General features: G+C 44.2%; 1 protein-coding gene across 1 annotated transcript in view; it reads right to left on the bottom strand.

Annotated features, from left to right (window-relative positions):
* The window catches only part of CEPT1 (choline/ethanolamine phosphotransferase 1), a 326,348-nt gene that overhangs the window by 186,580 nt on the left and 114,221 nt on the right, over positions 1 to 25,547 (bottom strand). The window lies entirely within an intron of this gene.

Raw genomic sequence — 25,547 nt, 5'->3', positions numbered from 1 at the left:
CGCCTTAATCCAAACCAGCGTGAAAAAAATCTATTATTACAGCAGTACTCGGTTGCTGAGCAAGATCCAATTTATGATGTGAAAAGGAAAGAAAAGCTTTCCATGTCCTATGGTGGATGTTACCTTTTTCCTATTCAGAAGAAGAGTGGCAACTACTGAACTGGACAAACCCTTATTTTCTAGCCTCCAGGCTGTCAGACGCAGTTGTCCAACATTTAGGTGGATAATTGTTCCCTGCAGAAGTAGATCAGGGTTATTAGAAAGAATAAAAAAAATGGTTTGACACCATGGTAAAGAGTAGAGGGAACCAGGATCTCTGGGGAGAATTTCGAGCTATGAGGACAAGTTGAGATTTTTCCTGCAATGCTTTCATTAAGGTCTTGGGAATTAGGGAAAATGGTAAAAATACGTACAGGAGATCTTTCGGCCATAGAAGAGGGAATGTGTCTACCTGATCAGAATGATCTTAGAAAGAGAGAATTTTTCAACTTGTTTGTTTTTTCTTTAGAAAGATCTACTTCTGGACAACCCCATTTTCTTGAGATTTCTTGAAATACTTTTGGATTCAATCTTCATTCACCTTGTTTAATGGTGTTTCTAATAACATGGTCCACAATTAATGTTATCTGGACCCCTCAGACAAACAATAGATTTTCTGCCCACTCAACTTCTCTGACGTGACTATAAACATCTTGCTTTGTGCCTCATATGTAAGTATGTATGTAAGCCAGAGCAGTGGTATTGTCAGACAAAATGATATGATATACCTGAGAACTGCGTGCCTTAAAGGCGTTGTCCAAGTTCTATTTATTGATGACCTATCCTCAGGATAGGTCATCAATATCAGATCGGCTGGGGTCAGACACCAGGGCCGGCACCCCTGTCGATCAGCTGGTTGAAGAGAAGGCGCCAGCACTGCCTCCTCTTCATTGTTTACCTGCTCGCCGTTGCAGCTGCAGCGTTGAGCAGATGTAATTACACCCAAGCCGTCCCATTCATTTCACTGGTACGGATCGCTTCTATACACTTGTATAGGAGTGATCTGTCCCATTGAAATGAATGGGACGGCTTAGGTGCAATTACACCTGCTCACCGCTAAACAATGAAGAGGAGGCAGCGCCTTCTTATCAAACAGCTGATCGGCGGGGGTGCTTGGACAACCCCTTTAAGAGCTTTCCATAAAGCTAATACATTTTCTCATGCTGGAAGATGAACTCGCCATAGAACCATCCCATAGTTCTTGAACCACTGCATTAGGGGCTTGGGCTCTCCATACTTTTTTACTACCATCTGTGGAGAATATAAAATGATCTTTTCAATTCCAGAACACATTTACATTAATGTATATGGGAATTGATATAGTTTTTTCTTTGAACCATTTCCTTTGGATAATTTAATGGTTAGTTATATGCTGCCACCTAGTGGCCTTTTTTTTGTTAACGCACTTGTTTTTTTCCCATGTTCCCTTCCCTGAGATCTATGACACATTTCCTTTGTGTGATGCTCCACCCTTCTTCTTGAGTACAGAACTTCCTGTGTCATGGATACAGCTAACAAGGCTCACGTAACAAGAACACATGTATTCTGCACGGTACGCTAAAGAAAGTATCATCTTTTGACCGCATATTATTAAGATCCATTCATTCTGCTGTATCTTGCTGTCTGATGTACAGAATAAAGCAACTTTGTGGATGAACACGACATTGGCGAGTTTAGCTATCTGATGAGGATTGTCCGCAGTGATTAGATCTGCTTATACAGGCCAGGCATGGAGGTCTTACAAGGGATAGATCGCTATCGCAACAATCGGATTTAGAATAGTCAAAAGATGCATAGAATTCCTACAGCCTGCTGTGTATATATGTGTGTGCCTAATCTGCAATCAAGCTCAGTACCATCCGCCATCTTGTGAAAGCACATGGTCGCTCAAGCTTACTGCACTTCATGTGAATGTTGAAAAACGGTTTCTCTACATTGAACTGTTACCCAACTGTCTAAGCTGCTGTTCGTCTTCTTAAAGAAACAGTACAATTTTTCACAAGTCCGTGAAAAATGTTTAGACAAGGCTCTGAACACTCCTTAATGGCCGAACCAACGCAGATACATCATGCCTTTGAACCGGTAGACATACAGGGAGCAGATTCTGCAGATATTCCCTAATAGAGCGTAAGACCTCTTTCACACGAACATAGTACATAAGGCCGAAAAAAGACATTTGTCCATCCAGTTCGGCCTGTCATCCTGCAAGTTGATCCAGAGGAAAGCAAAAAAAAAAAAACTGAGGTAGAAGCCAATTTTCCACACTTTAGGGGAATAAAAAATTCCTTCCTGACTCCAATCAGGCAATCAGAATAACTCCCTGGATCAACGACCCCTCTTGTAGCTATAGCCTGTAATATTATTACACTCCAGAAATACATCCAGGCCCCACTTGAATTCCTTTATTGTACTCACCGTCACCACCTCCTCAGGCAGAGAGTTCCATAGTCTCACTGCTCTTACAGTAAAGAATCCTCTTCTATGTTTGTGTACAAACCTTCTTTCCTCCAGACGCAGAGGATGTCCCCTCGTCACAGTCACAGTCCTGGGGATAAATAGATGATGGGATAGATCTCTGTACTGACCCCTGATATATTTATACATAGTAATTAGATCTCCCCTCAGTCATCTTTTTTCTAAAGTGAATAACCCTAATTTTGATAATCTTTCAGGGTACTGTAGTTGCCTCATTCCAGTTATTACTTTAGTTGCCCTCCTCTGGACCCTCTCCAGCTCTGCTATGTCTGCCTTGTTCACAGGAGCCCAGAACTGTACACAGTACTCCATGTGTGGTCTGACTAATGATTTGTGAAGTGGTAGAACGATACGGATTAGGTCCGGATGCGTTCAGTGAAACTCGCACCATTTTGCAAGCAAGCTCAGTCAGTTTTGTCTGCGATTGCGTAAAGTTTTTTCCATGTGGGTGCAATGCGTTTTGATGTGTTTTTCACTTGCTTGCGGATGCAATACATTTTTCACTGAAGAGCCATTCACTTCTATGGGGCACAATATAGAACATGCTGCGTTTTTCACGCAACGCAGAACTGATGCGTGAAAAAAATAAACGCTCATGTACACAGACCCATTGAAATGAATGGGTCAGGATTCAGTGCGGGTGCTATGTGTTCACAACACGCATTGCATCCGCGCGGAAAACTCGCTCGTGTGAAAGGGGCCTAAGATCCAAACGTACAATAAAGCAGACACAGAAACTCAGAGAAAACTATAAAACCACTAGAGATGAGTTCTCCAGTAATCTGTCAGACCTCTGGGACAGAACTTCACACTGCATGTCAGTTTTGTCACACATTAATGATCAAGCAGCTAAATTAGGAGACTCTATAGATCTCCTATTTGCTGCGTATGAATGCTACCAGCGGCTGTCTGTAAAATACTCAGCTTTCTTACAGGACTCTAATATAGAAGATTCTTCAGCAGAACTGGTCAGGACTGATGCACTGAACCAACAAAGGGATCTCGTAGTGCAAAATGCTAAGTTTAAGGCAGAACTCCACATTACTCAACTGCAGGAGACCAGATCTCACAGATCCACCTCAACCAAGCACACTGCACTTTTTTCTAGATCCTCTCTCTCCAGAAGTTCAACATTAAGCGACAAGCTAATAGAGGACCTCGCTAAGCTCTTTTATCAGAAAGGAAGCAGAGGTAGAAGCACACAAGGCAGCTCGCCATGCTGAGATGGTAGCTCACCAAGCAGAGTTGGAAGCCAAGAGCAAAGCTCACCAAGCCGAGTTGGAAGCTCAAGGCAAAGCTTGCCAAGCAGAGTTGGAAGCTCAAGGCAAAGCTCGCCAAGCAGAAAGGGAAGCTCAATGCAAGCTCTCCAAGCACAAATGGCTGCTCAACAAGCAGAGGCAGATTCCCAAATCAAGATTCTGAAAATGGAAGGGGAGGAAGCAGCTTCCCTAGCAAGGCTGAAAGTCCTTGAACAAGCAATGGGACAAAGTACCAATTCAGACTGCCTTATCACAGCAGAATTGGAAGATCCAGTTGAACGCACCAGTAAATATATACTAAAGCATAACATTTGCAAAGATACAGAGTCATCTCCTGCACCTCCTAACACTGTTCTGACTCTCAACACAGAGACCTTTTAGCTCCAAATGCCTAAGCCTCTTCAAGTTTACAACACAAGTACATCTACACAGCAAACCACATCAACTCCTGCCAACAAGGTGACTTCCAGTGACAGGCCACAGCTCAAGCCACAGACTGCACAAGCCTTAGAGACTACACCACAGTTAAACACTCATGCAACATAATTCTACCCTGGTAAACCTCACCCTACATCACCAGAGAACTTTCACACCCAAGGGGCTCCAAAAGTTACTTTGGCACCAAAGAGTGAGAGATCAGATTTGAATGACTTCGCCAGATATATGCGTGAGCTCATTAACACCAGCCTCTCAAGGTTTGACGACTGTCCAGAGAGCTACAGAGCCTGGAGATCAAACTTCAAGGCGGCTATTGTTGATCTCAACCTTACTACTAAGGAGGAACTTGATTTGCTCATAAGGTGGCTGGGACCAGAATCTGCAGATAGTGTTAAAAGACTGAGAACGGTACATGTTGACCACCCAGACGCAGGTCTTGTTGCTGCATGGGTAAGACTTGAGCAAGCTCATGGTAGCTCTGAAGCCATAGAAAGCGCTCTATTTAAAAGACTGCAAAACTTCCCAAAAATAGGGAACAAAGACTATCGCAAGCTCCAAGATCTAAGTGACCTCCTCATAGAGCTAGAGTTGGCAAAGACAGACCCACGTCTACCTGGACTAAGCTTCCTGGACACTGCTCATACGGCCTGCAAGAGAAATGGGCACAACAGGGCTCAAGGTACAAAAGAGACTATAACGTATCCTTTCCGCCATTCTCATACTTTTGCAGGTTCATTAGTGATCATGCCTGGACGAGAAATGATCCCAGCTTTAGCTTCAGTGAATCCAACTTGCCTGCTTCATCCTCATCATCAAGGTATGATAACACAGCAGCTAAATGTAGAGACTTTAATACAGCAATATCTGTTATAAAAAGGACAGACATCTCACCCTCCACAACCTCACCTACTGATCAGGGAGTTGTGGATCACAGAGATAACGACCACAATCGTCAGTGTCCTAGTCACAAAAAGCCTCACCCTCTTTAGAAAGGTCGTGGGCTTAGGGCAAAGACTTTACAAGATCTAAGGAGATTCTCCAGAAACTTGGAATATGCTACACGTGCTGTGCTTCTTATAGCCATTTTGCTAAAGACTGTAATGTTGTCATCAAGTGCACAGAATGCAGTAGTGACAGACATGTAACTGCTATGCATCCTTCTCCACTTCCAGACAACCCACAGCAGCAACCTACCTCAACCCCTGCCTAAAATCATGGCGGGGAGCAACAAAGTCATGCCCCAGCCAAAGATGATGTTTCTTCTTCATGCACAATAGTCTGTGGAGAAGGATTGGATCACAAATGCTGTGCCAAGATATGCCTAGTCAAGATATACCCAAGGGATCATCCTGAGAAAGGTGCTAGGATGTATGCCATAATAGATGAACAGAGCAACAGACCCCTGGTTAAGCCTAAATTCTTTGAGATCTTTGGCACAGAGGGTCACGCCACACCGTATACTCTCACAACCTGTTCTGGTCGTATAGAGACCTCCTGCAGAAGGGTCGATGGGTTCATGGTCTCTCATATCAAGGAGGGAGAGGGCATACCCCTACCAACATTAGTGGAGTGTGACCAGATACCAGACGAAAGGGAAGAGATTCCTACTCCAGAAACTGCATATCACCATCCTCATTTAAGGCACCTTGTTGATGAGATTCCTGCAATGGACATGAGTGCTGAAATCTTAGTCCTGTTAGGAAGGGATATTCTGAGAGTACATAAAGTACGCGATCAGTGCGATGGGCCTGACAACGCCCCTTATGCACAAAGACTTGACCTAGGCTGGGTAATAGTGGGTGATGTATGCTTGGACAGGACGTGTACTCCATCTGAGATCCACTCCTTCAAGACTTACGTGTTGGAAAACGGACGTGCATCCCACTTCAAACAGTGCCCTCACCATTATGAAGTAAAAGGAGAAGCTTCTTGACATCATCCAAGTACCTGATGTTACTTCTGTCCTTTGTGATGACAACCTAGGTACTACAGTGTTTTGTACTACAAGCGATGACGACAAAATAGCCTTGTCAGTTGAAGACCGAGTTCATCAAAATAATGGACAAACAAATTCTTCCAGGAGGAGTCTAAAGAGCTGGGTTGCACCATTACCTCTTCGTGCTGCAAGGGCCAAAATCCAAACCAATTGTGAACAGGTTCTATCCAGACTGAACTCACTTCAACAAACACTAAGGAACAGGCCTGAAATGAAGGACTATTTCATCGCCTTTATGAAAAGGATCTTTGATAATGATCACGCCGAACCAGCGCCACCACTTCAAAGACACGATGAGTGCTGGTACCTGCCTTTCTTCGAAGTGTATCATCCACGTAAGCCAAAACAAAACAGGATAGTATTAGACTCCAGTGCCAAGCATCAAGGCGTATCCCTAAACGGTGTTCTTCTCACTGGCCCGAATCTAACCAACAACCTTGTAGTTGTACTTATTAGGTTTAGAAGAGAAACAGTTGCCGTTACTGCTGATATTGAGCAAATGTTTCACTACTTCACTGTACGCGAAGACCATAGGAATTTCCTAAGGTTTCTGTGGCACCGTAACAACAACATGGACAATGATATTATTGAATACCACATGAAGGTACATGCTTTCGTGAAATAGTCCCTCACCCGCTGTTGCAAAATACGGTTTACGAAGGACTGTCCTTGATGGAGAAAAGGAGTATGACATGGATGCTCGACACTTCGTTGAGAGAGACTTTTATGTTGACGATGGACTTGAGTCTTTACCTTCAGATGAAGAAGCCATAGACCTGCTCCAAAGGACACAAGGTATGCTTTCTGAGGCTAACCTCAGACTACACAAAATTGCCTCAAATAGTGTTGCTGTTATGAAAGCCTTTCAACCTGGTGATCATGCCACAGGGTTTAAAGACTTAAATCTGGGGTGGACATGCCACCTGTACAGAGAAGTCTGGGCCTACATTGGGACTTATTGGGACACACCTTCAGCTTTCAAGTCAGTTCTGCAGACAAGCCATTTACCAAGCGTGGTGTTCTGTCAGTGGTGAACAGCCTATACGATCCAGTGGGATTTGTGGCTCCCACCATACAAGGTAAAGCCTTACTTAGACAGCTCTCAGAGTCTATTAAAGATTGGGACGCTCCACTGCCATTAGACAAGCTTTCAAAGTGGGAGTCCTGGAAACAATCTCTACATGCCTTAGATGGAATGTGTATACCAAGCTGCTACACTTCAGCTTACCTTGCTACAAGTCAAAGAAATGAGCTTCACATCTTCTCAGACGTATCTACTGAGGCCATAGCGGCTGTTGCCTACCTCAAGGTGAGAGACTCTTCTAATCAAACCCACGAGATTCTAATCACCTTCCTGGCAGAAGCATCTGCCATAATCAATTCAAGACTACTTGTTCCAGTGTCTACAGATCCAGAGAACCCAACTATCCTTACCCCAGCTACCCTGTTTACCTAGAAGCTTGGGTCCGTTCCTGTTCCACCTGGAAACTTTAAAGCAGGAAATCTGTGCTATGACCAGTGGAATCGAGTACAACACCATGCAATAACTCATGGTTTCCAGGTATGCACTTTGGGAAAGGATATTCCTGTTTTTGCTATTGATTCCGCTCCACTTTCTCAGAAATCATTAAAGGGCATAGTTCACAATATCCGTTTAATTGTGAGTGATGCTCATGTTGAGGATGTGTCATGTTTCGTCCTTAGCGGTTTGCCTACTCCTCTAGTGTTGGGGCTACCCTGGCTCACTAAACATAACCCTACCATTGATTGGCAAGCGAGGCAAATAAATGGTTGGAGTGAATTTTGCAGAGAGAATTGCCTCATGACATCTGTTTCTGAGGTTTCTACTAAGACTGTACCACCTTTCCTCTCTGAATTTTCGGATGTCTTCTGAGAGTGGAGTTCAGGATTTGCCTCCGCACAGGGAGTACGATTGCCCTATTAATCTCATCCCAGGCGCCAAGCTGCCTAAATCTCGTTTATACAATCTTTCCCAACCTGAGAGGGTCGCTATGCGTGCTTATATCTCTGAGAGTCTGAGAAAAGGACCCATACGACCCTCGAAGTCACCTGTTGCCACTGGTTTTTTCTTTGTTAAGAAAAAAGATGGTTCTTTAAGACCTTGTCTGGATTTTAGGGAGCTGAACAGTATCACTATTCGTGACCCTTATCCGCTTCCTCTGATCCCGGACCTGTTTAACCAGGTTGTTGGGGCTAAAGTCTTTTCCAAATTAGACCTAAGAGGGGCATACAACTTGGTCAGGGTCAGAGAAGGAGACGAATGGAAGACGGCTTTCAATACCCCTGAGGGCCATTTTGAGAATTTGGTTATGCCTTTTGGTTTGATGAATGCCCCAGCCGTTTTTCAGCATTTCGTGAACAGCATTTTTTATCATTTAATGGGAAAATTTGTATTAGTGTATTTGGATGACATTTTGATTTTTTCTCCTGATTTCAAGACTCATAAGGAACACTTACGTCAGGTCTTGCTCATCCTGCAGGAGAATAAATTATACGCGGAACTGGAAAAATGTGTGTTTGCGGTTCCAGAAATTCAATTTCTGGGGTTTCTTCTCTCCGCTTCTGATTTTCGCATGGACCCCGAGAAGGTCTGCGCTGTGCTTGAGTGGGAGCTTCCTGAGAATCAGAAGGCGCTGATGCGTTTTTTGGGCTTTGCCAATTATTACAGGAAATTTATTTTGAATTATTCCTCTGTTGTTAAACCACTCACTGATATGACCAGAAAGGGGGTAGATTTTTCTTCCTGGTCGGTAGAGGCACGTAAGGCCTTTTCCAATATCAAGGAGAGTTTTGCTTCCGCTCCCATCCTGGTACAACCTGATATTTCGTTACCCTTCATAGTTGAGGTTGATGCTTCTGAGGTAGGGGTGGGTGCGGTCTTGTCTCAGGGTTCCTCTCCTGCCAAATGGCAACCATGTGCCTTTTTTTCTCGAAGAAACTCTCCTCCGCAGAGAGAAATTATGATGTGGGAGATAGGGAATTGTTGGCCATCAAGTTGGCTTTTGAGGAATGGCGCCATTGGCTAGAGGGAGCCAGACACCCTATTACCGTGTTTACTGACCATAAAAATCTGGCCTACTTGGAGTCAGCCAAGCGTCTGAACCCGAGACAGGCCAGATGGTCGTGTTCTTTTCAAGGTTTAATTTTGTTGTCACGTTCCGCCCTGGGGTTAAGAATGTGAAGGCAGATGCCCTGTCACGTTGTTTTCCGGGAGGTGGGAATTTTGAAGACCCGGGTCCCATTTTGGCTGAAGGTGTGGTGGTCTCTGCTCTTTTTCCTGAATTGGAGGCAGAGGTGCAGGCAGCCCAGTCAGAGGCTCCTGATCTTTGTCCTCCTGGGAGGTTGTTTGTTCCTCTCGCTTTGAGACACAAGATTTTTAAGGAACACCACGATACGGTCCTTGCTGGGCACCCGGGGGCAAGAGCCACACTGGATCTCATCGCTCTGAGATTCTGGTGGCCTGCGCTTCGTAAGTCGGTTGAGGGTTTTGTGGCAGCTTGCGAGACTTGCGCTCGTGCCAAAGTCCCTCATTCACGGCCATCAGGTCCTCTCCTTCCCTTACCCATTCCTTCCCGTCCTTGGACACATCTGTCCATGGACTTCATAACGGACTTGCCTCGTTCCTCGGGGAAGACTGATTCTGGTGGTGGTGGACCGTTTTAGCAAAATGGTGCATTTCATCCCTTTTCCTGGTTTGCCCAATGCTAAGACGCTGGCGCAGGCATTTATTGACCACATTGTCAAATTGCATGGTATTCCTTCAGACATAGTCTCTGATAGGGGCACGCAGTTTGTTTCCAGATTCTGGAAGGCTTTCTGTTCTCGCTTGGGGGTTCGGTTGTCGTTCTCTTCTGCTTTCCACCCGCAGTCGAATGGCCAGACAGAGCGCGTCAATCAGAATCTGGAGACATATCTGCGTTTTGTGGCGGAGAATCAGGAGGATTGGTGTTCTTTTTTGTCCCTTGCTGAGTTTGCTTTAAATAACCGTCATCAGGAGTCCTCTGATAAGTCACCATTTTTTGGTGCATATGGGTTTCATCCACAGTTTGGGACTTTCTCGGGAGAGGGGTCTTCTGGTTTACCTGATGGGGACAGATTCTCCTCGTCTTTGTCATCTATTTGGCAAAAGATTCAGGATAATCTAAAGAGCATGAGTGAGAGATATAAGCGTGTGGCAGATAAGAGACGTGTGCCTGGTCCGGACCTGAATGTTGGTGATCTGGTGTGGTTGTCTACCAAAAATATCAAATTGAAGGTTCCCTCCTGGAAGTTGGGTCCTAGGTTTATTGGGCCTTACAAGATCCTGTCTGTCATCAATTCTGTTGCCTACCGTCTTGATCTTCCTCAGACTTGGAAGATCCATAATGTTTTCCATAAGTCCTTATTGAAACCTTATGTTCAACCTATTGTACCCTCGCCTTTGCCTCCTCCTCCGATTATGGTTGATGGAAATCTTGAATTTCAGGTCTCTAGGATTGTGGATTCTCGTCTTGTCCGCGGTTCCCTCCAGTACCTCGTTCATTGGGAGGGTTATGGTCCTGAGGAGAGGATGTGGGTCCCAGTGACGGACATTAAGGCCACTCGTCTCATCAGGGCTTTCCATAGGTCCCATCCTGAGAAGGTGGGCTCTGAGTGTCCGGAGTCCACTCGTAGAGGGAGGGGTACTGTCACAACCAGACAGCTGAGAAGCTCTGACAGGAGCCTTCCAGATTCTCCTCCTTGAGTTTCTTTGTTTTGGTTTCAGTTCCTCATCTCGTTAGTCTATCTCAGCTGTCATGCAGTTGGACTGATTGCTTCCCTTTAAGTTCCTCCCCATAATGCAGTAGTGTGCAGCTTATACAACTTCCTGGAGTGTGTGTGCATGCTGTTCCTATTTCCCAGTCCTCTGCAAGATAAGTGCTGTTCCTTTATTTGTGATTTTCTGTCTGCTGGATTTCAGGAGACCCTGACTCCCTCCGTGTCTAGTGTAGGGAGCCGGTGGTCGTGTCCCCTCACTATTGTAGGGTCTTCAGGTATTAGATAGCCGAGGTACGTGGATATGCGCCCATCCACCTTTGGGGTGTTCGCATAGGCTGAGCAGTCAGGGAGAGTGGCAGGTCTCATGCAGGGGTCTCCCTTTTGTTCCTTAGTTGTGGATCCAGTGAGTCATTGATTATATTGCATTGTCTTGTTTCCTGTACACCATCTGTGACACCTATGGGACTTATTGTAAAGAGCGTTCCTAGTGATGACGGTAAGGTACGCAAGGTGGGAGTCGAAAGTTGCAAGACAAGTGACTGTAAAGACTTTCATCAGACCTATCATGGAACTTATTCTGCTCTTGTCCTTTAGAGAATAACTTGCTTGTGTATGCTGCTGGATCCTACCTGTGACTTCAAGAAGGAAGTGTCTTCAACTTTAATTGATACAACTTGAAGCCTTACATTATAGTTGTTGCATTATATGCATGTTCTCTTTTATGTCTTTCAGGTCTTCAAGACATCAAGCAAATTGCACTGTTTATTTGCAATTGTATAAACTACCGTTATGGTATAAATGGTGACATTTACAATGCCAGATGGGGCGTATGCTGTTACAGTTAATATTTACATTAACGTACATGGGAATTTATATAGTTTATTCTTTGAACCATTTCCTTTGGATATTTCAATGGTTAGTTATATGCTGCCATCTAGTGTTTTTTTTTGGTAATGCACTTGTTTTTTCCATGTTCCCTTCCCTGAGATCTATTCTTGAGTACAGCACTTACTGTGTCATGGATGCAGCTAACAAGCCTCAAGTAACAGGGACACATGTATTTTGCATGGAACGCTAAAGAAAGTATCATCTTTTGACCGCATAATACTGAGATTCTGCTGTATCCTGATGTCTGATGTACAGAATAAAACAAATTTGTGGATGAACACGGTATTGGTGAGTTCAGCTATCTGATGAGGATTGTCCTCAGTGATTATATATGCTTATACAGGCTAGGCATAGAGGTCTTACAAGGGATAGATCGCTATGACAACAATCTGAGTCAGAAAACTCCCCTCTGTAGATTTTGCCTTACTAGCCACCAGCACAGGGAGGATTTCACAGACAAGGGAATTCACACCTTTTAGTCCAGAAAGGATTTCTGACTATCCTTATTGAGCAGAAACCTTTGCAGCACTGATGTATGGGCTTGGGCCCACCTGACCACAGGGATGGTCAAGGTCTAAAGTCCCAGAAAAGTCATGATGTCCCCGATAGCTGCTACAGTGTTGTAGTAAAAGGAAGAGACCGCTCTAGTCAATGATTCCCGTTTGTGGAAGAAAAGATATTAGTTGATGAGAATCAACTAAAACTATCATTTGTAGTTTGAGTTGGCTCTGACATCTCCATCCTAACAATTTAAAAGGTGTGAAGGGTAGTTAGGATGTACGATTGAAGAAGTATTTGTAAGTCTGCAGCAGACTTAGATTATTGGAGCGCTTGATAGACCTAATGGAAGCACCTAGAATTGAAAATGGCACAACACATCATTCAGGAAGACAGAAATTCTAAGATACTTCTGAGAATGCTGGTAAATGGGAACATGACAATAGGCATCTGATAAGTCAACTGAGGCCATAAAGAAGCTCTTCTTCAATAAATTTTAAGTGGATTTTATATTCTCCATTTAGAATTTTTTTAAACTCAACAAAAAGGTCAATGTTTTTTTAGATTTTTAAGTCTGAATGACCCATTTAGTTTTCTTCCCATGAGTACTGGAGAATAGAATCTGGAGTCCTGTTGTGGAACTGACATTGGGATTAGGACTTTTTTGAGAAAAAAAAGCATGATATTTCTTGTCCTGGGGCCTGTTGTGAAGATATCTGAGGCAGATGATGACAATCAATCGGCAGGGGGGGTTGAGATGGTTAGAGACTGGAATTCTATTCTGTAAACTCTGTAGATGGTAACCAGAACCCATGATGATGATATGAAAATATGATACTAGTCTGCTTCCTCCCCAATCACAAGCCTCATTGAGATTGGTATGTGGAATTGTCTAGATTGAATAATAAGTCTCTTCCATTCTTGTTTGGTTTAAACTTTTCTGGTCTTTCCTTCCGTTTTTGTTCAGGTCTTTTACATTTCTAGTTACGAATGGACCATCTCTGATTAAAAAAAAAGATAAAAATCTAGACTCTAGATCCGAATAACTGGTCACTTTCACAGGGGATAGTAAATAGACGACTTTTCGTTACAAATGTCCCCCGTGTCCATGACATGAGCCAGATGGCTCTATGAGTGGAGTTGGCAAGGGCTGCACTCCTAGCCATACCATGTCTGCCAATGTTTCAGCTAAAAAGTTTGATGATTGTTTTAACACCGGAATGAAAGCCAGAATATCTTCTATTGGTGTACCTGAAAGATGAGATTCAAGTTGAAAAAGCCATATAGACAAGGCTCTAGCAGTGCAAGTGGCTGCAATGCCTGGTCTGAAAATAGCAGTAGAAGTCTGCCAAGATCTTTTAATTTTCCTCCATTTTATCCGTAGGGCCTCTATGCAGACCCATATCCTTAAATGGTAATGCATTTTTTTTTCGGATATCCTAGCAACTGGGACATTGATCTTTGTTGTCTTCTCCCAATACACTGTGTATTGTTGGATATGGATATTTTATTTTTAAAGGTCTTGGATATGTCAGATCTCTTCCCTGGTCCTTTCCATTCTCTAGACATCAATTTTTCCATATTGTTGCATATTGGGAATACTCTCTTCCTTTTCTCCCCCAAGCCTCAAACATTTAATCCTGAATTGAAGTTTCCTTAAAATCTTAAATTCTCATTGTAGCTCTAACCACCTTAAAGGGGTTATCAGGGAAATAATACTGATGACCTATCCACAGGATAGGTCATGAATATCACATCGGTGGGGGTCAGAGTCCTGGCACCCCCACCGATCAGTTGTTTAAGGAAGCTACCACGTTCACTGGAGCTCTGGTGAGCATAGTGGCCTCCTGGGCACTTACCTAGCACAGCGCCGTACATCGTATAGCAGATGTACTTGGTATTACAGCTGAGCCACATTAACTTGAACGATGCTGTGCTAGGTCATGTGACAGATGTACGCTGACTTCATCCGGGGCTGGGAAAAGGTCGCAGCACTAAAGTAGTGCAAGGTCTCTTCTAACAACTAATCGGCAGGGGTTCCAGGTATCAGATCCCCACAGATCTGATATTGAGGGACAAGAAAAGAAGAGGAGGGAGCGCTGTCCGCATCAGTGGATGAAAGGATCAAGGGGAGTATGTTAATTTAAAAGGTTCTTTACTGGTATAATGACATTTTTCAGAGTCGTACTGGCCCCTTCATCAGATTAAACACCATTATGAGGATAAGTCATCAATATTAATTCCCAGATAATCCCTTTTAAAAGGAGGGATTCCGCATCTTTAGAGAAGCAAAGGGGGTCGACCTGAATTGTCTTCAGAAGAGTCAGAGTCTTGATTAGAGAGGACCTAACCTTCATCTAGAAATCTATATCTCAATTAGGCTAATGGGTGGAGGCAGAGGCTTTAGGAGAGGGAGATGGAAGTCTCTGCTGTATGGCAAAATTAACCTCTTTAAAGGGGTATTCGGATATATACAAGTTATCCCCTATCCACAGGATAGAGGATAGTTATCAGATCGGTGAGGGTCCTGCCGCCCTATGCCTCCTTGCAGGACCCTTGCTGCTCCCCTAAAATGACCGGAGCAGCAGGTCGCAAATGCGAGGGCCACTCCAGTAATTTCTATGGGAGTTCCGCAGACAGCAGAGTGCTGTACTTACCAGAATAAACATAATTGCCTCTTATAGGAAGAAGACCAGGATCTTCAAAAGATAGCAAATTTCTTGCTTAAAGATAAAAGGAGCAGACACATCCTTTCTCTAAGGGCTCATTCAGACGGCAGTATGCTGTCCGCAAAAATACTGAATGCTATCCGTTTTTTTGCGGATCCGCAAAAAAACGGATCTGCAAAAAAACGGATAGCATTCAGTATTTTTGCGGACCCATAGACTTCAATGGGGCCATGTCCTGATTTTCACGGACAAGTATAGGACATGTTTCATTTTTTTTGCGGATCCGCAAAAAAACGGATAGCATTCAGTATTTTTGCGGACAGCATACGGCCGTCTGAATGAGCCCTAAGGAAGAGAAACATAAATCCACTATTACTATACATTCAATTATACTCTGACAAATTCATAAAGAATAAAATGAGAGGAGACACACCAGGCTGAGGGCCTTCACAGGATCCACAGGCCTGAGGGCTGCTCAGGAGGATCAGCATTGTTAAACATGTGGTGCATTTCTCAGGCGACATGATAGAGAGAGGGTCTCCAATGTACATGTACATGCCGGTTGAGCATTGAATCCTTGCACGCTTCCAACCCAAATACCTCAGCATCTGACATCACGAGAACATCAATGCAACGTGCGACTGACATCACTCAAGCGACGCACAGTCTCCAGCAAAGCATGAAGAGAGAAGCTTCCTGGACCAAGAAGCTCCCAGTATGTGGCCAAGACAGCATTCTGGATCCGGCTCCAGAAACTGCATCGTTGAAAAGGTATCAGCAAAGCCCAGGTCGCCTTCAAACAAAAGGACTTATGCCCAAGAGCAGGGTTAAGGAGGGAGATCTACTCCTAAGCCTTACTTTTTGCATCAGCCTTCCAAAAATTCTGGGGGATGTTAGGCTGAATGAGACTTCTTAACTCTTGTTTACAATACATAGGAAGGTCTCCCATGCACCCCTAGGGACAGAAAACAACTAGAGCAGGGATGGGGAGGAGCCTTTTAAAGTCCATCTTCCAAGTTGTTTCCTGTCCTTGGAGGCGGGGAGGCCCTTCTGATTAGTGTAGTTGTGGAGAAAGGAACCATTTTTTCCAATAAAATTTTGGTTTAGCACCATATTTTTTAGAAAAGAGGAAAAAGCACCACACAATTTTTAACACGCGGCAACACCCCATATGTGATTATTAACTGCTGTATGGGCACACCACAGGAATGGAAGTAGCACCATTAGGCTTTCAGAGGGCAGATCTTGCTGGAATGGTTTTCATGTGCGACATCACATTTTCAGAGCTACCCGTTCACTGAAAATCCCCAATAAGTTACCCCATTTCGGAAACTATACCCTTAAAGGGGTTGTCCGAGTTATGAAGAAAAAAAATATATAGCAGTGTAAATCTGATGGGCAGCAATATATACAGTGCTGCCCATAATTATTCATACCTCTGGCAAATTTTTACTTAAAGTTACTTTTATTCAACCAGCAAGTAATTTTTTGACGGGAAATGACATGGGTGTCTCCCAAAAGATAATAAGACGATGTACAAGAGGCATTATTGTGGGGGAAAAAAAAAAACATTTCTCAGCTTTTATTTACATTTGAGCAAAAAATACAAGATGTTCCGCACTGTGGAAAATCTCAGAGGACGTGGTCGGAAGCCAAAAGTGACACCTGTGCTGGCCAGGAGGATAGTTAGAGAGGTGAAAAAGAATCCAAGGACCACCACCAAGGCCATCCTGGTGAATCTGGGCTCTGCTGGTGGCAATGTCTCAAGGCAGACAATCCAACAGACACTGCACACTGATGGATTCCATGAATGCAGATAAGGCACACAAAAGCTTGCTTGGCTTTTGCAAAAGCTCATCTGGGCAAAGTAGTAGATTTCTGGTCTTCTGTGTTATGGTCAGATGAAACAAAAATTTAATTGTTTGGTCACAATGATGTTTCCTTCTCATTTGGCGTAAAAAAGGAGAAGCCTTCAACCCAAAGAACACCATCCGCACTGCCAAACATGGTGGTGGGAACCTAATGCTTTTTTTTTTTTTTTTTTTCAGCCAATGGACCAGGGAACCTAATCACAGTAAACGGCACCATGAAAAAAGAGCAATACATGAGGATTCTCAACAACCACATCAGGCAGTCTGCAGAGAAACTTGGCCTTGGGCACCAGTGGACATTTCAGCATGACAATGACCCAAAACACACAGCAAAAGTGGTGAAGAAATGGTTAGCAGACAACAACATTAACGTTTTGGAGTGGCCCAGCCAGAGTCCAGACTTGAATCCAATTGAGAATCTGTGGAGGGAGCTAAAGATCAGGGTGATGGCAAGAAGACTCTCCAACCTAAAAGATTTGGAGCTCATTGCTAAAAGATGAATGGGCAAAAATACCTGTGGAGACATGCAAAAAGCTGGTCTGCAATTATAGGAAGCGTTTGATTGCTGTAATAGCCAATAAAGGCTTTTCTATCGATTATTGAGAAGGGTTGAATAATTTTGTAATTTTTGCAAATAAAAGCTGAGAATAATATTTTTTTTACACAATAATGCCTCTTGTACATAGTCTTATTATATTTTGGGAGACACCTATGTCATTTCCCGTCAAAAAATTACTTGCTGGTTGAATAAAAGTAACTAAGTAAAAAATTTGCCAGGGGTATGAATAATTATGGGCAGCACTGTAACTAAGGCTACTTTCACACTCGCATTTGGTGCAGATCCGTCATGGATCTGCACAGACGGATCCGTTCATATAATTTCTGCATCCGTTCAGAACTGATCCGTTTGTATTATCTTTAACATAGCCAAGACGGATCAGTCTTGAACACCATTGAAAGTCAATAGAGGACGGATAAGTTTTCTATTGTGTCGTAGAAATCGTAGAGCCGTCCCTATTGATTTACATTGTGTGTCAGAACGGATCCGTTTGGCTCAGTTTCGTCAGACGGACACCAAAATGCTGCAAGCAGTGTTTTGGTGTCCGCCTCCAAAGCGGAATGGAGACGGAACGGAGGTAAACTGAGGGCATTCTGAGCGGATCGTTTTCCGTTCAGAATGCATTAGATCAAAGCTGATCTGTTTTGAACTGCTTGTGAGTGCCCTGAACGGATCTCACAAACAGAAAGTCAAACGCCAGTGTGAAAGTAGCCTTAGGCTATTTTCACACCTGCGTTAGGTGCGGATCCGTCTGGTATGTGCACAGACGAATCTGTTTGCATTATGAAGAACAAAGTCAAAACGGATGCGTCCTGACTTACATTGAAAACCAATGGGGGACGGATCAGTTTTCAATTGCACCATATTGTTTCAGCGAAAACGGATCTGCTCCCATTGACTTCCATTGTAAGTCAGGACGGATCCGTTTGACTCCGCATCGCCAGGCGGACACCAAAACGCTGCAAACAGCGTTATGGTGTCCGCATCCAGAGCGAAATGGAGGTGGAACGGAGCCAAACTGATGCATTCTGAACGGATCCTTATCCATTCAGAATGCATTGGAGCTGAACTGATCCGTTTTGAACCGTTTGTGAGATCTCTGAAACGGATCTCACAAACGGAATTCAAAACGCCAGTGTGAAAGTAGCCTTAGCTAAGCAAATGTAAGGAAAAAAAAACATTATATATCCTAATTTTCCTGGTTCTCTTCTGGCCCTTTGTTTACATGCAATAACAACAATCTCTGCCCCTCCCCCTGCTCTGCAAAGGGAGTGAATAAGTCTGCCCTGAGTGACCTGTCTGACTGCTGGAATACTCAGCAGCATTTTGTATTTGTACGACTACAAGTCCTAGCTGTACAATGACACTGCTGATACACAAAATCTTCTCCCTACCTGTTCTTGTGCAATGCTCTGCAGAACTCCTCTAGTCTGTGAGCTCCTGTGCCCAGCATTTGTCTCCTCACTGCCTGCAGCTACTCAGTAAAGCCTTTAGCCTCGAGTCTGTGCTACTGAAAAGGTTAAAAAAAAATTCTGAAGTATCCAGGGAGAGAGCAGACAGCAGCAGCAGGCAGCAGTGCAGGGGGGCGTGGCCAGCACAGTGACGTCTTGTGTACTGCTCTTTAAGGCTTGTGCACAAACATCATCAGAGCAGAGAGAGAAGATGACATCACAGGTCTTGTGACTCTCAGTGAAATGAGCAACTACAGATGCAGCAAGTGCATGGTAAAGCTGTTACAAACAACAAAAGAAAATTTACTCGGACAACCCCTTTCACCTAGGGGTATAGTGACTGGCTTGGCCACACAGGAGTTTCTAATTTCTAATTTTTTACGTTGTATTTAAATTATACACTACTCACAAAAAGTTAGGGATATTTGGCTTTCGGGTGAAGTTTATGGAAAACGTAAGAAGTTCATACCACAGTAATATTATTTTATGAAATTAGGGCATTTAAGTAGAAGCATGCAATGGTGATTTCCTCATCTCAAACAAGTTATTGAGACAAAAACCAACAACAGTAGTGGGTATACCCCAACAAAAAATGTCAAATGTCTCAAAAACTTGTCATGTGGCCTTGAGCATCAATTACAGCTTGACAACGAAGTCTCATGCTGTTCACAAGTCAACTGCTGAGGCATGGCACCCCACTCTTCTTGAATGGCAGCCCTCAGGTCATTGAGGTTCTGGGGAACTTAGTTACAAGCCTCTATATGACGACTCAGCTGATCCCATAGGTTTTCAGTTGGATTCAGGTCTTGAAAAAGTGCAGGCCACTCCATTTGAGGTACCCCAGTCTCCAACAGCCATTCCCTTATAATGCGACGGGATGAGCTGGCGCATTGTCCTCTATGAAGATGACATTAGGTCTGTGTTGTTCATGCAGAGGAAAATTTACTGGAATAATGATGTTATTCAAATAGTATGGGCTTGTCACTGTACCGTTTACAAAATGTAGGGCAGTTCTGTATTGAATAGACACACCTGCCCACACTAACACCACCACCACCAAAGGCTCATCTGGTGACAACAGTTAGCGCTCTCCTTGACGTCTCCAACATCATTGTCGGCCATCAGTACTGCTCAGAGAGAATCAACTTTCATCAGTGAACAGCACTGAGGCCCACTGGTCCCTCATCCAGCGTAGATGCTCCATGGCCCATGCAAGACGTTTGAGCCTGGTGGTGTGGTCAGGTACCCTTGCAGGTCGTCTAGCACGCAGACAACGCTGATGTAAACAGTTTAGAATGACGTGACACTTGTGTGTCTCAATTCCCTTAAATGTGCCTCGAGTGTGGCATTCATAATCAGGTTCCACAGCGCATTGTTCACAATAAAGCAGTCATCAGTGTAGTATATGGCCAAAGGAAGTCCTCTTCTATACCCTTCTGTGACTTCCAGTCTCTCTGTTGCAACCTGCTGATGACATTCTGTGACACTCTTCGTTCAGTAGGCACTTCCATCTAAGAACATCCTGCTTGAAGCTTTGACATGGCGAAATTCTATTGATCAATTTTTAGGTGTCGTCGTCTTGGTCTCATGAAGTTCATCCTAAAATTTCACCCACAAACTAAATATTCCTAACTTTTTGTGAGGTGTGTGTGTGTGTGTGTGTGTGTAATATATAACTTTTTGTGAGGTTGTGTGTATATACAGTACAGACCAAAAGTTTGGACACACCTTCTCATTCAAAGAGTTTTCTTTATTTTCATGACTATGAAAATTGTAGATTCACACTGAAGGCATCAAAACTATGAATTAACACATGTGGAATTATATACATAACAAACAAGTGTGAAACAACCGAAAATATGTCATTCTAGGTTCTTCGAAGTAGCCACCTTTTGCTTTGATTACTGCTTTGCACACTCTTGGCATTCTCTTGATGAGCTTCAAGAGGTAGTCCCCTGAAATGGTTTTCACTTCACAGGTGTGCCCTGTCAGGTTTAATAAGTGGGATTTCTTGCCTTATAAATGGGGTTGGGACCATCAGTGGCATTGAGGAGAAGTCAGGTGGATACACAGCTGATAGTCCTACTGAATAGACTGTTAGAATTTGTATTATGGCAAGAAAAAAGCAGCTAAGTAAAGAAAAACGAGTGGCCATCATTACTTTAAGAAATGAAGGTCAGTCAGTCAGCCGAAAAATTAGGAAAACTTTGAAAGTAAGGGCTATTTGACCATGAAGGAGAGTGATGGGGTGCTGCGCCAGATGACCTGGCCTCCACAGTCACTGGACCTGAACCCAATCGAGATGGTTTGGGGTGAGCTGGACCACAGAGTGAAGGCAAAAGGGCCAACAAGTGCTAAGCATCTCTGGGAACTCCTTCAAGACTGTTGGAAGACCATTTCAGGGGACTACCTCTTGAAGCTCATCAAGAGAATGCCAAGAGTGTGCAAAGCAGTAATCAAAGCAAAAGGTGGCTACTTTGAAGAACCTAGAATATGACATATTTTCAGTTGTTTCACACTTGTTTGTTATGTATATAATTCCACATGTGTTAAAGGGTTTCTGTCACCCCGCAAAACTCATTTTTTTTTTTTGGGATAGTTAGATTCCTCATAGTGCGATATAGGAGAATATAATGCTCTTACTTACTTTCATGCGGCCGATTCTTTATAAAACGAACTTTTATAATATGTAAATGAGGGCTCTACCAGCAAGTAGGGCGTCTACTTGCTGGTAGCTGCTGCAGAAATCCGCCCCCTCGCCGTGTTGATTGACAGGGCCAGCCGTGATCTCCTCCTCCGGCTGGCCCTGTCAGTAATTCAAAAATCGCGCGCCTCGCGTCATTCGGCGCAGGCGCTCTGAGATGAGGAGGCTCGTATCCTCAGCACTCCCTCAGTGCGCCTGCGCCGATGACATCACCGAAAGAGAAGACGTCATCGGCGCAGGCGCACTGAGGGAGTGCTGAGGAGACGAGCCTCCTCATCTCAGAGCGCCTGCGCCGAATGACGCGAGGCGCGCGATTTTTGAATTACTGACCGGGCCGGCCGGAGGAGGAGATCACGGCTGGCCCTGTCAATCAACACGGCGAGGGGGCGGATTTCTGCAGCAGCTACCAGCAAGTAGACGCCCTACTTGCTGGTAGAGCCCTCATTTACATATTATAAAAGTTTGTTTTATAAAGAATCGGCCGCATGAAAGTAAGTAAGAGCATTATATTCTCCTATATCGCACTATGAGGAATCTAACTATCCAAAAAAAAAAAATGAGTTTTGCGGGGTGACAGAAACCCTTTAATTCATAGTTTTGATGCCTTCATAGTCATGAAAATAAAGAAAACTCTTTGAATGAGAAGGTGTGTCCAAACTTTTGGTCTGTACTGTACATACACTCACCTAAAGACTTATTAGGAACACCTGTTCTATTTCTCATTAATGCAATTATCTAGTCAACCAATCACATGGCAGTTGCTTCAATGCATTTAGCGGGGTGGTCCTGGTCAAAACAATATCCTGAACTCCAAACTGAATGTCAGAATGGGAAAGAAAGGTGATTTAAGCAATTTTGAGCGTGGCATGGTTGTTGGTGCCAGACGGGCCGGTCTGAGTATTTCACAATCTGCTCAGTTACTGGGATTTTCACGCACAACCATTTCTAGGGTTTACTAAGAATGGTGTGAAAAGGGAAAAACATCCAGTATGCGGCAGTCCTGTGGGCAAAAATGCCTTGTGGATGCTAGAGGTCAGAGGAGAATGGGCCGACTGATTCAAGCTGATAGAAGAGCAACGTTGACTGAAATAACCCCTCGTTACAACCGAGGTATGCAGCAAAGCATTTGTGAAGCCACAACACGCACAACCATGAGGCGGATGGGCTACAACAGCAGAAGACCCCACCGGGTACCACTCATCTCCACTACAAATAGGAAAAAGAGGCTACAATTTGCACGAGCTCACCAAAAATAGACTGTTGAAGACTGAAAAAATGTTGCCTGGTCTGATGAGTCTCGATTTCTGTTGAGACATTCAAATGGTAGAGTTCGAATTTGGCGTAAACAGAATGAGAACATGTATCCATCCTCTGATGGCTACTTCCAGCAGGATAATGCACCATGTCACAAAGCTCAAATCATTTCAAATTGGTTTCTTGAACATGACAATTAGTTCACTGTACTAAAATGGCCCCCACAGTCACCAGATCTCAACCCAATAGAGCATCTTTGGGATGTGGTGGAATGGTGGAACGGGAGCTTCGTGCCCTGGATGTGCATCCCTCAAATCTCCATCAACTGCAAGATGCTATCCTATCAATATGGGCCAACATTTCTAAAGAATGCTATCAGCACCTGGTTGAATCAATGCCACGTAGAATTAAGGCAGTTCTGAAGGCAAAAGGGGGTCCAACACCATATTAGTATGGTGTTCCTAATAATTCTTTAGGTGAGTGTATATATATATATATATATATATATATATATTATAACACACACACAGATAAATACACACATCTATATCTATATATAGTTTGGACTTTTCGGACGTGGCGATATGTTTATATATTTTATATGTAAAATTGGGCAAGCGGGCGATTTATACTGTGTGTGTGTGTTTTTTTTTTTGTTTATTTAATAACTATTTCCCCCTTAGGGGCTAGAACCTTGGATCTTTTGATCCCTTGTCCTATTCACCCTAATAGATCTCTATTAGGGTGAATAGGACTTCACACTCTCCCTGCTGCCCTGTCCATAGTACACACAGCAGCAGGGAGCCGACTATGGCAGTCAGGGCTTCAGTAGCGTCCTGGCTGCCATGGTAACCAATCGGAGCCCCAGGCTTACACGGCTGGGGCTCCGATCAGAAGCTGCCACTGCCACCAATGAGGGGGAGGGGACCCTGTGGCCACTGCCACCAATGATTTTAATACTGGGGGGGTTGAGGGGGGCGCACTGGGGGTTAAATGCAGCTGATCCCCCAGCAGTGTAAGCCCGTCAGAGGCAGAGTGCCGCCTATGCGATTCTGCTGTCAGCAACTACCTCCTGTATTAAAAGTTAAAGACGACCTTTTATGAGCAGACTACATAGAGCGGCGCCCAGGTATCTCCCTGCACTTACTATTATTCCTGGGCGCCGCTCCGTTTGCCCGCTGTGCTCCCATTACCGTCTCCTGCTCCGTATGCTAATTACTACTTTCGGAGCAATGGGCAGGAGACATCAGCTTCTCTCCTGGGCGTCTCCTTCTCCCGTTCTGCACTGCGATTGGACAGGGCTACAGCCAGGGAGAAGGAACGCCCAGGAGAGAAGCTAATGTCTCCTGCCCATTGCTTTGATAGTAGTAATCTCAAAGCTGCGCCTAGGAATAGGCGCAGGGAGATCCCTGGGCGCCACTCTATGAAGCCTGCTAACTTAAAGTCTGGACCCATTTAAAGTCCTGCTATCATTGGTGGCGCCCGCCCCTCCTCCACCCCTCTCTCCTCATTTGTGGCAGCGGCACAGGGGGAGGGAGAGACTGCTTCCTTCACTCCTGTGCTGCTGAGGGAACATGAGCGCGCTCACGACTCATGTTCTGTGATACTAGATCGCGCAGCAGCGCAGCCCAGTTAAAAAAAAAAAAAGGAAATCGATACGATACCAGGACAAAAGTATCGATTGGGTATCAAAATTTCGATACCTGCAACAATCCTAAGATAGGATAGATTATATTATATACACTGCTCAAAAAAATAAAGGGAACACTTAAACAACACAATGTAACTCCAAGTCAATCACACTTCTGCGAAATCAAACTGTCCACTTAGGAAGCAACACTGAGTGACAATCAATTTCACATGCTGTTGTGCAAATGGGATAGACAACAGGTGGAAATTATAGGCAATTAGCAAGACACCCCCAATAAAGGAGTGGTTCTGCAGGTGGTGACCTGACAACTTCTCAGTTCTTGTGCTTCCTGGCTGATGTTTTGGTCACTTTTGAATGCTGCCGGTTAGGGATCGACCGATATTGATTTTTTAGGGCCGATACCGATAATTTGTGAACTTTCAGGCCGATAGCCGATAATTTATACCGATATTCTGGGAATTTTCATTTTTGAGAAAAAAAAATATTTCCTACACAAATCTGCTGAAAATTAATATGTTTATTGTTAATGTGTATTTATTTATTTATTAGTAAATCTTTTTCATTTATACTTAATATTTTTGTTGTTTTTTTTGTTGTTTTTTTTTTTACTAACTTTTAGCCCCCTTAGGGACTAGAACCCTTGTCCCATTCACCCTGATAGATCTCTGTCAGGGTGAATAGGAGCTCGCACTGTCCCTGCTGCTCTGTGCACACAGCAGCAAAGAGCTGAACATGGCAGCCAGGGCTTCAGTAGCGTCCTGGCTGCCATGGTAACCGATCGGAGCCCCAGGATTACACAGCTGGGGCTCCTCTCCCCTGCTCCTCCGATCGGGGATCCTGTGGCCACTGCCACCAATGATTAATACTGGAGGGGGGGCTTGGGTGGGGGGGCGCAGTGCGCCACCAATGTTTTTACTATTGGGATTGGGATGGGGGCGGGGGGCGCACTGCGCCACCAATAATTAATACTGGGGGGCTTGGGGGGGGGGGGGGGCGCACTGCGCCACCAATGAAGTTAAGTCTCTTAATCATTCATA

Source organism: Bufo bufo, chromosome 3 (assembly GCF_905171765.1).
Source record: "Bufo bufo chromosome 3, aBufBuf1.1, whole genome shotgun sequence".
NCBI lineage: Eukaryota > Metazoa > Chordata > Amphibia > Anura > Bufonidae > Bufo > Bufo bufo.
Note: the sequence above shows the minus strand (reverse complement) of the source record. Positions and strands in the feature narration are given on the sequence as shown.